We start from the raw sequence: 13610 nt of genomic DNA, 5'->3' as shown, positions 1-13610 counted from the left end.
ACGTCACGGGTGAGCCGCGGGCGAGGAATCTACAACAAAGGGAAAGATTCATAATGTGAATTATTATTCATTTTATTCATATTAATGTCAGTCCCCCCCTCTAGACTGTGGGCTTGTTGCGGGCAGGAAATGTTGCTGCTAATTCTGTTGCACTGTGCTCTCCCAAGCGCTTAGTGTAGTGCTCTGCACATAGTAAGCGCTCAAATAGCACTGATTGTAGCGCCGGGGGACCTATGTTTTCTAATAATAATAATGTGGGTATTTTTTAAGCGCTTACTATGGGCAGAGCACCGTTCTAAGCGCTGGGGGAGATGCAGGGTCATGGGGTTGTCCCACGCGAAGCTCACAGTCTTCCCATTTTACAGATGAGGCGACTGAGGCCCAGAGGAGTGACTTGCCCCCAGTCCCACAGCTGACAAGGGGCAGAGCCCTGGATTCGAACCCATGACCTCCGACTCCCAAGCCCGGGCTTTTTCACTGAGCCACGCTGCTTCTCTAGCCAGTTGTAGCCAATGTAAATCAACGTTCCCCGGATTTTAGAGGGATTCGTCGATCCCACTTCCCAAGCATCCTCACTGCGAGGATACCCGAGACCGAACGCTAGTTTCAGAGTAGTCGGGGACTCATAGGGAGCTGGGAAGAAACAGGCAAACCACGAAGCCAACCGAGGGGATGGAAACCGAGCCGGCCCACAGAGGTTTTCCGCGCGGTGAAATGAGCTTTTGACCGTGAGAGTTTGCCCCGCGGACCTTTCGAACGACCAGAACACTGGCAGACGTGAGGGAGTAATCTGTTTAAATTAAACACGCTGCTCATTTGCGTCCGGAGAACCGATTTTAAGGGTCGGTCTTAGCCTCTCTCGAACGATAGCGCATGTCTGAGAAAGTCGCCGGAAACACGAACGTGGTATGTGTCCATAATTTACGTCTCGGGAGGATGCTTAAGAACGGTTAGTTTTGCTGATTCAGAAAAAAGAATGAATCAGGCAAACGAGAGATGGCAAGAATCACATAAAGATGGGGGGTTTTTCCCGATCCCAAGACTTTCAATCAGATATAAGGTCATTCTTTTTCTTTCACTAGGTCAGCGTACGCAGCTAGACCGCGTATACAGCCACGCATCTGCGCCTTTCCGACACGGGGAATGGGCCCGGTTTTGGAGAAATTACAGATCTGCTGTTTTAACTGTGATCCAGCTGGCGACCGAATCAGGGTTACCTCCGAGACTGGGCACGCTTATTGGACTAGAGGCCCCTTAAATCCATCTTGTACATTTTCACAGCGTGCTTCCTTCTGAGATAGAACTTGCAGTCCAGTGGCAAGAGACCAGGTCCGGGACTCAGAGTTTGTTTAATGAGATGTCCATCACCCTGATTCTCTTTATTTGCTGTCGTTTTAATGAGATGGTCTTCCCCTCGATTCTATTGATTGCCCTCGTTCTTGTCCGTCTCCCCCCCCGATCAGACCGTGAGCCCGTCGAAGGGCAGGGACCGCCTCTATCTGTTACCCATTTGTCCGCGCCGAGCGCTCGGTGCAGCGCTCTGCACATAGTAAGCGCTCAGTGAATACTGTCGAATGAATGAGTAACCCCGGTTCCACCACGTACCTGCCGGGAACGTAGGCAAGTCCCAGCCTCTCTGTGCCTCAGATTCCTCATCTGAAAAATGGGAATTCAATATCCGTTCTCCCTCGTGCTTAGACTGTGAGCCCCTTGTGGGGCCCGATTATACACCCTAGCGCTTAGTTCGGTGCTTGGCACATAATAAGCACCCAACAGAGACCACAGTTATTAAATAGAACTGGGCTGCTCTAGAAAACCGAGTATTTCTTTCACGTAACCATTTTGGCTAAACATACTTTTAAACATTCAGATCACTTCAGGGAAGGATGAAAGGGTAAATTCACAATTTCTAACTGTGCCCCTTGTTACAGAGCCTTGCCTCGCGAACGATTTTCCAAGGCACCGGATGTAAAGGAAGTTAACCTATCTATCCTAAGTTGGTTGTCCTCGGTTTGGGGGCTTTTTAAATATGATTTTATTAAGCGCTTACTATAAGTCAGACACGGTACTGAACGTCGGGTAATACGAATTAATCGGGTTGGACACAGTCCTTGTGCTACAAGGACTACATTAGAAGCAGCGCGGCTCGGTGGGAAGAGCCCGGGCTTGGGAGCCAGAGGTCGTGGGTTCGAATCCAGCCTCAGCCACTTAGCCGTGGGACTGTGGGCACGTCACTTCACTTCTCTGGGCCTCAGTTCCCTCATCTGTCAAATGGGGATGAAGACTGTGAGCCTCACGTGGGACGATCCGGTGACCCCGTATCTCCCCCAGCGATTAGAACGGTGCTCTGCACATAGTAAGCGCTTAACAGATACCGACATTCTTCCTATTAAAAAAGCCGTGCTGCTCCTCCTTGCTGCTTACTGTGTGCAGAGTACAGTATTAGGTCCTCCGGATTGTACAGTATAACAGCCGGTAGGCACGTTCCCTGCTCACAAGGAGCTTAAATGCCAGAGGGGGAGACGCATATTTAAATTCAATCATTCGATCGTATTTACTGAGTGCTTACTGTGCGCAGAGCACTGTGTTAAGCGCTTGGAAATTCAGCGACAAATAGAGACAATCCCTGCCCAACAATGGGCTCACAGACATCGAAACCAGTAAACAGGCATCAGTAGCATCGACGTCAATAACTAGAACTATAGCTATATTCTTGTCATTAATAAAAGAAAAAGAACGATAAATAAATAGCAATAACTGGAACTGTAGCTCTATGCGTGCCATTAATAAAAGAAAAAGAACGATAGATATCGATAACTAGAACTACAGCGTGGTACAGTGGAAAGAGCGCGGGCTTGGGAGTCAGAGTTCATGGGTTCGAATCCCGGCTCCGCTACTTGCCACCTGTGTGACTTTGGGCAAGTCACTTGACCTCTCTGTGCCTCAGTTACCTCCTCTGTAAAATGGGGATTAAAACTGTGAGCCCCACGTGGGACAACCTGATGACCCCGTATCTCCCCCGGCGCTTAGAACAGTGCTTTGCACGTAGTAAGCGCTTAACAAATACCAAATGCCACCATTTAACTATAGATATATGGGTGCCGTTAATCAAAGAAAAAGAACGATAAATATCAATAACTAGAACTATAGATATATGCGTGTCATTAATAAAAGACAAAGAACGATGGATATCAATAACTGGAACTATAGCTATATGCGTGTCGTTAATAAAAGAAAAAGAACGATAGATATCGATAACTAGAACTATAGATGTATGCGTGCCATTAATAAAAGAAAAAGAACGGTAGATATCAATAGACCTATAGATATATGCGTGCCATTAATAAAAGAAAAAGAACGATAGATATCGATAACTAGAACTATAGGTATATGCGTGCCATTAATGAAAGAAAAAGAACGATGGATATCGATAACTAGAACTGTAGCTGTATGCGTGTCATTAATAAAAGAAAAAGAAGGATAGATATCAGTAACTAGAACTGTAGCTATATGCGTGCCATTAATAAAAGAAAAAGAACGATAGATAGCAATAACTAGAACTGTAGCTGTATGCGTGTCATTAATAAAAGAAAAAGAACGATAGATATCAATAACTAGAACTGTAGCTATACGCGCGTCATTAATAAAAGAAAAAGGACGATAAATATGTACATAGATACACAAGTGCTGTGGGGCGGGGAGGCGGGTGGAGCAGAGGGAGCGAGTCGGGGCGATGGGGAGGAGGGGCAGGGGAAAAGGGGGGCTTAGTCTGGGAAGGCCTGCTGGAGGAGGTGAGCTCTCCGTAGGGCTCTGAAGGGAGGATGTGAGCTAGTTCGGCGGATCTGAGGAGGGTGGGCGTTGCGGGCCAGAGGCGGGACGTGGGCCGGGGGTCGACGGCGGGACGGGCGAGAACGAGGCACGGCGAGGGGGCGGGCGGCGGAGGAGCGGAGCGTGCGGGCCGGGTTGGAGAAGGAGAGAAGGGAGGTGAGGCAGGAGGGAGCCAGGCGACGGACAGCTTTGAAGCCAAGAGCGAGGTAGGAAACATAAAAGCCGTGGGGCCGAGGATGGGTGAATATCAAGGGCTTAGAGAGTACGCATCCGGGGGAACCGGTCCTTCATCAGGCGGGCGCAGGAGAATCTTGCACAAAGCCCACGCTTCTTCGGAAGCCCTCGTTCGCTCCTGTACTTGGCGTTTGGAGCGCGTGCTTAAACCAAAGAGGTCTCGAAGGTGATGGGTTTCTAAAATCTGGGCAGGCGAGGGCAAATGGGCGACAGATCCGGCACTGGTGTTTTGCCGGTCAGTCGCTCCGTCAGTCCATCGGTCAGGCAGGCCAGGCCGGGTATCAACATCTTGGTTTGGGAAAAATACGGGCCCCTGGGTTTGAAAGGGGGATTTCCCACCATTTTTCTGACAGCGGACTCGGAGAGCGTCTACATGTGAAATTTGCGTTGAGAAAATAAAGATGTCATTTTCCGGTTAATAGGGGCAAGATTTAATCCTGGAAAGAAAGAAAAAAACAACCTTCGTGAATGATCGTTTGGCGCTAGCCCAAACGGAAGCCGTGTAACTTAGCGGAAAGAGCATGGGCCCGGAAATCGGAGGACCTGGGTTCTAATTCCAGCTCTACCGGTCGTCCGCTCTGTGACCTTGGACTAGTTAGACCGTGAACCCCATGTGGGCATCTACTCTAGCGCTTAGAACGGTGCTTGTCACATGGCCGGCGCTTAACGAATACCCTAAAGCGAACGAACGCAATGGAAGGAGAATTTTACTCGAAAAACGTTGCTTTGCTTTTAAGCATTTCCGAAGCGAACCCTACATCCTTTTCACGCAATTATCAGTTGATTTTTTTTTTTTTTTCACTTCCCGTCCTGGAATTGTAAAGTTCATCTAATCGTAATAACGTTGGTATTGGTTAAGCGCTGACTATGTGCGGACCACCGTTCCGAGCGCTGGGGGGAGATACGGGGTCATCGGATCGTCCCGCGTGGGGCTCACAGTTAATCCCCATTTTACAGATGAGGGAACCGAGGCACAGAGAAGTGAAGCGACTCGCCCGCGGTCACCCAGCCGACGAGCGGCAGAGCCGGGATTCGAATGCATGACCTCTGACTCCCAAGCCCGGACCCTTTCCACTGAGCCACGCTGCTTCCCCTCGATACTGATAATGTTCGTTAAGCGCTTACTATGTGCAGAGCACTGTTTTACGCGCTGGGGTAGACGGGGTAATCAGGTTGTCCCCCGTGAGGCTCACAGTCTTCATCCTATTTGACAGATGAGGTCACCGAGGCCCAGAGAAGCGAAGGGACTCGTCCCAGCTGACAAGGGGCAGAGCCGGGATTCGAACCCATGACCTCCGACTCCCAGACCCGGGCTCCTTCCACCGAGCCGCGCTGTTTCTCCAACAAACGGTGTAGTTGGGGCTTTAGGTGTGGGGCGGAGGCGGGGGGAGACAGGGAGAGTTGTAGGAGAGGAGGTCTTTGTTGGTAATTTGCGGACTCTTTGGCTCCTCTGTCACACACAGCAGAGCAGCAACACACGCAGAGCAAGTGTCCTGACAAGGCGGCAGGACAGCTTGCCTCAGTGGTCAGCCCGTGGGCTAAAACGTTGCTAAATTCTCCCTTTCCCGCCCCCAAACCGAAACCTTTTCCAGTATTCCGAATCGGATCCTCGTGGTTTTTCTTCACCCAAGGCAAAAACGGTTGCCGTTTTGAAGAACTGGGCTTTTTCGATCCCGACTCGAAAAATTTCCTCGCGCCGTTCTATCAGGGCGCGTCTGCGAAGGGAAGTGACTCGCCCACAGTCCCACAGCTGGCGGGTGGCAGAGCCGGGAGTCGGAGGTCATGAGTTCGACTCCCGGCTCTGCCACCCGTCAGCTGTGGGACTGTGGGCGAGTCACTTCACTTCTCTGGGCCTCGGTTCCCTCATCTGGAAAATGGGGATTAACCGTGAGCCCCACGTGGGACGACCCGGTGACCCCGTATCTCCCCCAGCGCTTAGAACGGCGCTCGGCACGTAGGGAGCGCTTAACAAAGACCAGCATTATTTTTTCTTCTGTTCCCTATCAAACGAAACCTTGAGAACGGAATTTGCTAGAGTCTTTGTTTGAGGGTCTCTAGCTCTTAGGTGAGATGTGAACACAAGGCAGTGCATTAAAATTTAATACTTTTGATTATATAAAGGTTCCCTTTCTTATGAATTTTATAAGGTAGATCAAATAAGACAAATCTACGAACTAGCTTCTGTTTTGTTTTTTTATCTTATTTGTTAAGAGCTTACTAGGTGTCAGGCACTGTACTAAATGCTGGAGTACAAGCTGTGCGACCGCGGGCAAGTCGCTTCGCTTCTCTGTGCCTCAGTTCCCTCCTCCGTAAAATGGGGACGAAGACCGTGAGCCCCCCGTGGGACGACCCGATGACCCCGAATCTCCCCCAGCGCTTAGAACGGTGCTCGGCACATAGGAAGCGCTTAACAAATACCAACATTATTGTCAGCAGGTTGGACACAGTTCCTGTCCCACAGGGGGCTCACAGACTTAATGCCCATTTTATAGATGAGGTAACTGAGACTGCGAGCCCGTTGTGGGGCGGGGACTGTCTCTGTCTGTTGCCGAATCGTCCATTCCAAGCGCTTAGTCCAGTGCTCTGCACATAGTGAGCGCTCAATACGTACGATTGAATGAATGAAAGCAAGAGAAGTCAACTGACTTGCTCCCCGTCACAGGGCAGGTAAGTTATCCGACTGCGTAGAAGGAGTCGCCGAAGACTGAAATAGTGATGGGATTTTTGTTTGGTCACTTGGGCTGTTTTCCCTTCTATCTGTTTTATTTCCCTTTACCGTTATAATCGTTCTCGATATTTATTGAGGGGCTCGTTGCGCGGAGGACTGTTCCAGGCGCTTACAAAGTAGAGACGGTCCGTTCCCTCGAGAAGTTCCCATTTTCATCGTTTTTATCGTTTTTTTCTCCTTTCCCCAGCCATTTTCTAATTTACCTGCCCTCCCTCACTCTTTGCTTTTCCTTTCTTCTCCGCTTTTTCCCTCTGTCCTTGATTCCCCCCTTCACTCTCCCCATCGCCCCAAAGCCCCAGGCTCTCTCTCCTTTCTTGCAGTTTTCCGGTTCTGTAATCGCTCCCACTCGCTCCCCAGGGTGCGGCTCTTCCCTCGGCCCTGATGCCACTCTCCATTTTGAGAAGCGGCGCGGCTCAGTGGAAAGAGCCCGGGCTCGGGGGTCCGAGGTCAGGGGTTCGACTCCCGGCTCTGCCGCTCGTCAGCTGTGTGACCGTGGGCGAGTCGCTTCGCTTCTCCGGGCCTCACTTCCCTCATCTGGAAAATGGGGATTAACTGCGAGCCTCACGTGGGACAACCCGATTGCCCTGTATATTAATGTGGGTATTCGTCAAGGTGCCGAGCACTGTTCTAAGCGCTGGGGGAGATACAGGGTGATCGGGTTGTCCCACGTGGGGCTCGCACACTTTTAATCCCTATTTTGTATCTACCCCAGCGCTTAGAACAGTGCTCGGCACATAGTAAGCGCTTAACGAATATCGACATTTATTTATTTTTTTAAATTTTGAATGGCGGGAGCGACGGCTGTGTCAGAAAGCCAAACTGGAGTGGGGGGGGGGGGGGGGAAAGACTTTTGCCTTGGCATAGTGGATGGGCAGAGAGGCCCTCAGAGAGGTTAAAGAAGGAAGGATGTGAAGACGGATCCGTCAAGGTACAGTAGAGCGGGCGGGTCGGGGGAGAATGGAGAGAAAGAGATACATCTAAAATGTGTTAAAGAAGGTTTGGATACGTCAGATTCTGAGAGGCAAAGGATGCAGGCTTACGGACGGGATGGATGGTGTCATTTAGAGGGGAGGGAATGGACAAGTGGCCTGGAAATCAAGAATCTGCTTCTTGCCTAGCGTGTGACCCTGCGAAGCAAAGCGAGTCCTCTGTGCTTCAGTTTCCACATCTGTAAAATGGGGATTCAATACCTGTAGTCCCGCGGACCGTGAGCACCCTATAGGAAGGGACTGGGTCCGACCTGATTCGATTATTCATTCAACAGTATTCATAGAGCGCTTACTATGTGCAGGGCACTGTACGAAGCGCTTGGAATGGACAAGTCGATTCTTATCATTGCATCCGCCCCGGTGCTTAGAACGCTGTGAGGGCTTAACAAGTATCAAAGTTATTAGCCGTCGGAATCCCAAGGAATTCTTTAGGAAACTCAAAGGAGAGTGAAAATTCAAGTTTGCAACCATCCTGGGAGGAACCTGTTACTGCTCCTCAGAGCACCTCAGTTATATCAGTCAGTCTATGGTATTTATTGAGCACTTATTCATTCAGTAGTATTTATTGAGCGCTTACTATGTGCAGAGCACTGTACTAAGCGCTTGGAATGGACAAATGGGTAACAGATAGAGTCCCTGCCCCTGCAGAGCACTGTTCTAAGCATTTGGGAGAGTTATAATAATAATGATGGTGTTTTGTTAAGCGCTTACTCTGTTCTAAGCGCTGGGGTAGATACAAGATAATCAGGTTGTCCCACGTGGGGCTCACGGTCTTGATCCCCGTTTTCCAGATGAGGTAACTGAGGCACAGAGAAGCGAAGCGACTTGCCCGAAGTCACACAGCTGACAAGTGGCGGAGCTGGGATTAGAATCCACGACCTCCGACTCCCAAGCCCGGGCTCTTTCCGCTGAGCCACGCTGCTTCCAGTTCAACAGAGCTTAGTAGACAAGTTCCCTGCCCACACGAGCTTGCAGTCTAGAGGAATGTCGAAGCGGTCTGCGGAGGGAAACTGAGGCACCTGCAGTGATCCACGGGGTGAGGAGAATACCCTAATCGACCGGTGTTTAAGCGAGAGTTAAGTGTCCTAGTAGCTCCGGAGTAACTTTCAAATCTCACTACGTGAACGAACTCAGTTGAAACTGTCTCTAAGTCATCTCCGTTGACTTCATAACTGGGGCAAGAAATTTCCTCAGATAAATCTCAAAGATCCTTCCTCCACAGATACTTCACTTCTCTGGGCCTCAGTGACCGCATCTGTAAAATGGGGATTAACTGTGAGCCTCACGTGGGACAACCTGATGACCCCGTATCTACCCCAGCGCTTAGGACAGTGCTCTGCACATAGTAGGCGCTTAACAAATACCAACATTATTATACTTTTGGTCATTCAAGCTAGATGCAGAAGTGGCTGACTGGATGTGGTATCGTGAATAAGGGTATTAATATTATATACATTTTTTTCAGACCTCTACTTTGAATAAGGACAGAAAAAGCAGAGATCAGAGCCTCCCCCTTCATACCTGACAGTCCACCACTGTCCACACTTTCAAAATCCTCCGAAAAATCACATCTCCAAGAGAGCTTCCCAGACTAAGCCCTTAATTTTTGCTATCCACTCTCCTCTCCACATTAACTATAATAATAATAATAATAATGTTGGTATTCGTTAAACGCTCACTATGTGCAGAGCACTGTTCTAAGCGCCGGGGGAGATACGGGGTCATCAGGTTGTCCCACGTGAGGCTCACAGTCTTCATCCCCAGTTTACAGATGAGGTCACTGAGGCACAGAGAAGCGAAGTGACTTGCCCACAGTCAGACAGCTGACAAGGGGCAGAACTGGGATTCGAACCCATGACCTCTGCCTCCTAAGCCCGGGCTCTTATAATAATGTCGCTATTTGTTAAGCGCTTACTACGCACAGAGCACTGTTCTAAGCACCGGGGGAGATATAGGGTAATCAGGTGGTTCCACGTGAGGCTCGCAGTTAAGCCCCGTTTTCCAGATGAGATCACTGAGGCACGGAGAAGTGAAGTGACAGTCACACAGCTGACAAATGACAGACCTGGAATTCGAACCCATGACCTCTGACTCCCAAGCCCGGGCTCTTTCCACTGAGCCACGCCGCTTCTCACCACGGACTGGTTGCGTTCCCCTTAAGCCTTTAGATGTTCGACCCGGCCCCACGGCATTTATATAAATATTCTTATACTCTACTCTTTTCCCCCGTCAGTAACCTACTTTATCGTCTCCTCCCGTAGACTGAAACCTTTAAAGCTTCTCGTGGACAGGGATCACATCTACCGATTCTTGTGTCGTAGTTTCTTAAGCTCTTCATTTAGTGCTCTGCATACAGTGTGTGCTCAATGTATACACCGATGGATCGAATGATAAATACTCAGAGAGGGTCACCCCGGTCGAAAATATTGCAGAAAATGTAAATATCTGAAGGACAAAAAAAAAAGAACCTGAGAAAATGAAGTTAATCAATCACAAGAGCCCTGAATCAGAAACAGAAGGACGAGCCCTTCGGGAAGGAACTTAGAGGGCAAAAGAAAATTAAATAATCCTGGGATCCTTGCTCCTTAACATCAGCCTCTGGCAAGTAAGGACGATTAAAGCAGAGGGATTAGGGATGTTTTCTTTGTCTCTCAGGAGTCTGGGACTTTCCAGATTTCGAGAAGCAGCGCGGCTCAGTGGAAAGAGCCCGGGCTCGGGAGTCAGAGGTCATGGGTTCGACTCCCGGCTCCGCCCCTCGTCAGCTGTGTGACTGTGGGCGAGTCACTTCGCTTCTCTGGGCCTCAGTTATCTCATCTCTAAAATGGGGATTAACCGTGAGCCTCGCGTGGGACGACCTGATGACCCAGTGCTCTGCACAGAGTAAGCGCTTAACAAATACCGACATTAGTATTATTATGATTCTCCCCTACCTAGAATGGGAGCCCCGGTTAAGGCAGGGACTTTTTCTGGCCTGATTCTCTTGTATCTACGAAGCTTGGAAGGAAGAGTGCCTGAAACCTAGTAGTAAGCACTTAAATACCATAAAAAAAAAAAAAAAGATCTGGTTAAGCCATCTGCCTTCCCCTTTCTACCCATTTTTTCCGGGGTCAGAACCATTTGATCTTCTCGATTGCCATTCAGCCTGTTAGGATAATTGTTATTGTCGCTTGTCGGTGTTTATTATTACCAGTTGTATGGGGCAAATTTTTGCATTGTGTTTAGCATTCGTAATCATTTCCCTCTGGTCCCGGCAAGGTTGCCAAAAAGAAGCAGTACCCTTTAGCGACAGAGCGTAGCATTTATGGAAAAACACTCTTTTGTTGAGAACGGTCTCACAGTGAAAACCCCTTCCTTAGGGTTTCCTAAAGAATCGCAACCACTGACTGTATCCAAGGAATATCCACCACCCGGACTTAGAGCATTTGCAGAATTCCAATAAATAGTACTTCATCGCGTTTGCTTCCCGTCGACATTCTATTGTTCGTTTTGCTCCCTCCGAGACTTTACGGCAACTTTTTTTCACTCCACTGCTGGCTTGTTGAAATTGCATTTGTGCGAGACACTTCTTGGCATTCAGAGGGAATTTAACATCGTTGGAGTATCCGGGGAGAAGGGCCGGAGGAAAATCAATAACGAGCACCCATTGATATGTCAGAGCTCTCCCAGGCCACCTTAGAAGGCAGCTCTGTCTTTAGGTGCTTCCCTGTTTCGATTCGCTTTTCCTGGATTTCTCGTAGCGTAGAAACTCTCCGGTCACCTGAACTCAGCCCTGGGGAGGGGGATGGGGAGGACACGCAGGGAGAATGCGCCGCAGCGGGAGATCCCAAAATGTGCGGATCACTGAAATTGGAGACACCGAAAGCACAGGGGGCAGAGGAAGCGCTTGGTACGGTGCTCTGCACATAGTAAGCGCTCAATAAATACTATTGAATGAATGAATGAATGAATGAAAGGAAGTGTTTCATTAAGGAGCCCGTAAAATCAAGCCTCAGACAATGCTATATCCCAACTGAAACCTGGGAGTCAGTGGTCGAGGATAGGCCGGCGTGGTATCGAGCCATCAAGTTGGGAAGGGCCAAAGCTTCACCTGGAAGGAGAGGCGAGAATGTTAGACAAGAGACACCACCGCCAGGTGCTGCAAACATTAAGTCCCACAACATAACAAAGGACAACATTTTTTGTGTGGCCAATGGGCCCGGGACTGTAGATCTCACAAATGGCCCTTTCAACCACTCGGGCGCTCGTAAATGAAATTAAGTGTTGGTGGTGTCATCTTGAAATAAGAAGGACGACTCTCTCTCCTCCTAAGTGGACACGTATATATAATAATGTCGGTATTTGTTAAGCGCTTACTATGTGCAGAGCGCTGTTCTAAGCGCTGGGGGAGATCCAGGGTCGTCAGGTCGTCCCGCGTGAGGCTCACAGTTAATCCCCATTTTAATAATGATAATATTGGTATTTGTTAAGCGCTTACTGTGTGCAGAGCGCTGTTCTAAGCGCTGGGGGAGATACAGGGTCGGCAGGTCGTCCCACGTGAGGCTCACGGTTAATGCCCGTTTTCCAGATGAGGGAACTGAGGCCCAGAGAAGTGAAGTGACTCGCCCGCAGTCACACAGCTGCCAAGTGGCAGAACTGGGATGAGGGAACTGAGGCCCAGAGAAGCGAAGTGACTCGCCCACAGTCACACAGCTGACAAGCGGCAGAGCCGGGAGTCGAACCCATGACCTCTGGCTCCGGAGCCCGGGCTCTTGCCACTGAGCCACGCTGCTTCCCTATATATATATACATATATAGATGAAATCTTAGAGATCTGTATATATATAAAATAAATCTCCCCCATTATATGTAAATGGCTATGTATATATTTATGAAGAGATAAATAAATGAGATCTCCCAGATTGTTTTGTTTTATCACTCTGTTTGTTTATATGCATAAACAAATAAATCACGAAACAAAATAATAAATATAGATAAACAAAATCTCCCAGATTCCACAAATGTGCTTACTCAGACGGTCTTCTTCCTCCATAGTTCAGAGAACTCCAAGGGCAAACGATCTCTTCCACAGACTCCTTAATTTTCTCCCATGATTAGAGGTAAAGAAGTAGGCCCTGTTTGCAACTCAAGCGTTTCTCAGAGTAACTCTTCAACTAACTCAGGGTATTCCCCGGCTGACTGCGAATACTGTGCGGAAATCACGTCTGTCCGTTTCTTACAAGAGAGTGAACAAAAGAGGGCATGTCTGGAGGACAGTGTTTCTTTTGAGTCATTTAAATAGTCTTGCGGGGTCTTTTTTCACGATGATAAGGATGGTGTTTATTAAGCATTTACTGCGTACAAAGCCCAGGGCCAGATACAAGGGAATCGGTTCAGGCACAGTCTTTATCCCACGTGGGGTCGGTTCACCGTCTGAGGAGATAGTGAATCCCTTTTTTTTAGAAGTGAGGAAGCTGAGACTCAGAGAGTAAAGTGACTTGCCCAAAGTCACAGAGCAGACAGACGGCGGAGCTGGGATTTGAACCCAGGTCCTTCTGACTCCTAGGCCTGGGCTCTGCTTCTCAGCTTCTCTTTTTGGCTACCTGGGTACCTACCCCCTTCGAGGATCAATGGGGGAGTGTCCCCGGAAGGGTGCAGAGGGGTAAAAAGAAAATGGTGGAAGGGGAGGAACTCACCAAAGTGGGGAAGTTATAGCAGAGAAAATTGTATATATTTTCATTACCCTATTTATTTTGTTAATGGAGAAGCAGCGTGGCTCAGCGGAAAGAGCACGGGCTTTGGAGTCAGAGGTCATGGGTTCGAATCCCAGCTCGGCCACTTGTCAGCTGTGTGAC

Source organism: Ornithorhynchus anatinus, chromosome 7, assembly GCF_004115215.2.
Source record: "Ornithorhynchus anatinus isolate Pmale09 chromosome 7, mOrnAna1.pri.v4, whole genome shotgun sequence".
NCBI classification, from domain to species: domain Eukaryota; kingdom Metazoa; phylum Chordata; class Mammalia; order Monotremata; family Ornithorhynchidae; genus Ornithorhynchus; species Ornithorhynchus anatinus.
The sequence above is the reverse complement of the archived record's forward strand: the minus strand, read 5'-3'. Positions refer to the sequence as shown.